Source organism: Echinops telfairi, unplaced genomic scaffold (genome assembly GCF_000313985.2).
Source record: "Echinops telfairi isolate 266 unplaced genomic scaffold, ASM31398v2 ScPeMD7_37;HRSCAF=141, whole genome shotgun sequence".
Classification (NCBI taxonomy): domain Eukaryota; kingdom Metazoa; phylum Chordata; class Mammalia; order Afrosoricida; family Tenrecidae; genus Echinops; species Echinops telfairi.
Genome location: NW_022103935.1, coordinates 1,262,042 through 1,266,400, shown reverse-complemented (window position 1 = coordinate 1,266,400; position 4,359 = coordinate 1,262,042).

Genomic DNA, 4,359 nt, shown 5'->3' with positions numbered 1-4,359 from the left:
GGGCTCCGGCAGTGCGACCGACCGAGATGCGGTTTCTATCTGGGACCCAGGAGGAAGGAGGGGTCCGCGCGGTTTTTATGGAGAAGCAAATATTTCGGTTTTTTATTTATTGAAGTTGTTCGTCTGGCAGTGAGAAGCACCGAAGCAGGCGCCCCTTTGTTTTCACTGTCTGTTATTCGAACTGAAACGCTGGTTTCTAAGCAATATGAGGCTACCTGCGGCCAGAGCTGGGTGCCAGGCCTGGGCCCCTCCCCGACCCCCACCCCACAGGAAGCCCTTGCGTGCACTTTTTACATAAGATAAAGGGAAGGAAAGAAAGCAAAAACACAACCTTCTTTGCCACAAACTGAGCCACTGAACCTCCTGCTCCCCACCCCCTCCTTGCCCCTCCAGCCCCCTCCTCTCTGCTCCTTTCTCTGGCTCTGCGCCAAAGCCATAGGATTTGGGGGCGGGGTGTGGGGCGGGGAGGCTGGCCCCAGGAGCCAGGGGGTGACCAAGGATGCTGGCCAGACCCCTTGACAGTTTAGTGGCCATTCCCACTTGCCACCCACCTCAGACCAAGTCCCTGTTAGTCTTCTGGGCATTGGCTGGACAGGGTCAGGGTTTAGGGGGGTGGTGAATGGACCAGAGGGGGCTCAGTAGAGGGGCCTCTTGCGGGTGGTCCAGTGATGCAAGCCCCCAGGGTGGGTGGGATGGGACTCCTGGACTTCCTGGAGACTGACCCCTTTGCAGCTCCTGGACTGTAGCCCCTGCCCCCCTACTCTCAGCCCCTGCCTAGGGGGAAAAACAGCAGGGGGGAGCAGTGTCTAGCTCAAGGCTAGAGGAGTGGAGTAAGCAATGCAGGCCTGGGCCCAGCTCTGAGCAACAGCTTCAGAGCCCTGTCCTGCCCCCCCACCGCTAGCTCCAGGCCCCTGGGAAGCATATGGATATAGGGGTGTACCTGTGGGCAGAGGGACCAGAGCAAACCGGTCTTGCTTTGGGGGGTGGGGACCTAGCACCACTCAGACCCTTATCCTTGGGTGGCAGTGGACAGCAGGGGGAGGTCCTTGCTTTGAGAGAGCTGTCTCTTGGCATATAGAGGCAATAGGTGCCCCATGTTTGCCCCACATCTTGGTGGGCAGCGTGGTGGGGAGAGTAGCCTCCCAGGGTAGAAAGGCCTCTGCACAGCCCCCTCCCAGGGCTGCTCCCACAGTATCTGCGGGCCACAGGCCTGCCCCCCATCCTACCCCCAGCCAGGAGCTGAGGACAAGAGGAGAGCCCCAGAGAGCCCCTTGGGATCCAAGGCTTTGGGGGCACTCGTCTTTGGGTTTGGTAATGGGGATTGGTGACCCCAGGCAGGACAGGGTCCCCGTGCCGGCTGAGCTGCACCCCTCCCCGATTCCCTCTCTGTTCTTCTTTTGCCCCCAGTCCTCCTCAAAGCGAAAGTCCTGCTCCTGCCCTCGCCCTACCCGCTCCCCAAGAAAATAAGCTATCATTGTGTTGTATTTGCAATCTACGGATTAGAGGTTTAAGTATTTATTATCATTGGTTAATTATTATTATTATTATTATTAATTATGTAAGTGTGCCCCTGTCTGTCTGTCTGTCTGTCTGTCGCATCGGGTGACCCTGGGTGTGGAGGATCCATCTTCTACCTTCTCGACACCCCCCCCCACCCCTCCCTGTGCTGTCCAGGAGACAGTGCTCTGGGGCTCATGGTTGGGCCCTGAAACCCAGGAGGCAGGTCCCCCGGCCCCACTTTCTCCCACTCCTTCCTGTCCCCAGGCCACCTCCTTCACGGTGGCTTCCCCTGAGATGTGGGGGCCTTGGGGCCCTAATCTGTCCTGGTTCTTGTTCTTGAGGCATTGATCACCCCAAGTGAGCAGCCCAGGGCAGGAGATGCCCCACTGTCCAGTGTGGGAGGGCTGGACCACAGCATCCTTGCCAAACCTCTGTCCACCCTGCCCCAGCTCAGTGGTTGGCATGGGGGCTCCCCACTAGAATGTATCTGCCCCCTCTGCGGCTTTCTGGAAACAGCAGCTGCAGGGAGGAGGCAGGTCCCCTTCAGGCCCTCTGGGGGGGGCTGGCCACCCCCCAACCCCTCCTGCCTCAAACCTGGACTGAGAGAGGACAAACCTTCCTCTCTGTCTGTCCACCCGTCCTGTCCCTCCTTTTGTATTTGGAAACAATGTGTTGTAATAAATCCGGACGTGGATGTTTCTCCCGACTCCAGCGGCCTCTTTCTTGGGCTGGTGAAGGGCCGAGGGGGCACGGGGATGAGAGGCTTGGGGGTCCCAGGGACAGTGCTGAAGAACAGCTCCTGTGAAGCTGGGAGCTGCTTTGTTGCGTCTGAGTGGCCTTGGCGGAGCCAGTCACGCACAGAACTCCAAGGAGGGGTGTTGGGAGGCAAGGGACGGGAATCTGTGAGGGGGACCTCCTTTCTCATCTGGACCTCTGTCAGCAAGTGCTGCAGCCCCCAGCTGCACCCCTCAGGAGAAGTACTCTGACACACCAAACCAAAACCCCTGCTGTCCATGTGACGCGTTCTGTGGTGTCAGGGCTGCCCCTCGGAACGGGGGCACTCATCTTTCACCCTCAGAGTAGCTGGTGGGCTCGAACCACTGACCGTGGGGTTATCAGCCCAATACCAGACCCACAGTGCCACCAGGGCTCCTCTGTGGTTGTTACGTAATAGCCAACGTTTAAACCACGCTGAGCAGGGAAGTGAGAACGCAGCAAAGCGGATGCTGATGGGGAGAGTCTGGTGGAAGTGGGAGACGGCAGCCTCCCGTATCCCCAACTCCTTGTCCGCTCTGTTCTCTCCCCCTGCTCTTGAACGGAGGCTTTGGGGGTTCATTTGTTGTCACCATGGGGGGTTTGGATAGGTGAGTCTACAGCGACAGTACCTAGTCATCGTTCCTTAGGGTGATGGCAGGGGGAGTTGGGGGGTAATGGGGAGCTAATAAGGGGGACAAGAATGAAGAAAGTGTTCTCAAATTGATTGTGGCCATGACTGCACAACCCTTTTTAATATGTTTAAGCCGTTGAACTGTATGGTACGTGGATTATATGCCAATAAAACTGTCTGGGGAAAATGAGTCTGGCTCAGTGTTTTCTCCAGTGGACAAGAGCAGGGCCAGCGGCGGCTGCTGCCGGAGGAGCCCCCGGAGGCAGACACCTGCACCGGGCCCCCGATGGCGGTGGGAGCACAAATGCGTCTCAATGCCAGTGGAGTGGGGGCGCTGGGCCGTTGGTTTGCTTCTTTGTTTTCTGAAAAGGGGGAGCCGGCCAGATAAGCAGGAGTCGTTAAAGTCCTCTCAAACCACGTGATATTAATGCTTCATTTTCACCTTTCCCAACGTCCCAGCTCCGCAGCAGTGGCCACTGTGCAGTCCACCATATCTCAGTGTGTGTGTGTGTGCGTGCATGTCCACACACCCACACACACATCACACAAATCACCCATCACACATATACACACCATACACTAGACACGCTGTATTAGTCTGGGAACTTTAGAGAAACAAATCCACAGAAACTCGTGTATCAGAGAGAGTTTTATATAAAGGTTAAGTGTGCATCAAGAAAACATCCCAACCCAGTGCTGCCCAAGCCCACAAGTCCAACATTAACCCATATGTCTGACACCAATCCACAACGTCCTCCTGCATCTCACAAAACAGAGGCAATGATGCCGACTGCAGGAGGAAAGCCAAGTCAGTGAATATGTAAGCATCTCAGTGCTGGCAGGGGTCTCCATACAGCTGCTCCAGCACCCAGGGCTGCATCGGGGTAGGTCCATGTGGCTTCTCCTTGGGGATGTCTTGCAGGAAGTCAGCCTTGTGAGCTGAAGCAGGGAACTGCTAAGGCAGCTGCACCCTGGTGCGACCATCAGAAAGCGAGAGGCCCGAGAACTAGAAAGGCCAGGCTCACTGAGCTATTTATCCCTGCGCCCTTCAATTAATCCCACATGTGTTTATTGGCCAGGTTGGCACAATAAACTAACTCACTCACCATATACATACACACACACACACCACACCACACCTCCCCACACACATCACGTACCACACACACCACACACACCACACACACCACACACCACACACATACACATCACAAACACCACATACACATCACACTTCACACACACCACATACATATTACACACACTGCACACACATTCACACACGTGCATGCGTGCTTCCTTCTCAGCCATCACAGGGCTGGCAGTAGAGAATCTTCAGCCAGCTTTTCTTTCCTGGACAAGTTTAAGGAGGAGGCGCCCCAGTGAGGATTTAGCTACACAGAGGGCATTTGGGGACAAGCACTGAATGTCCCCTCTCTTCAGCACAGGACGGGTCCTGACCCGAGCCCTCC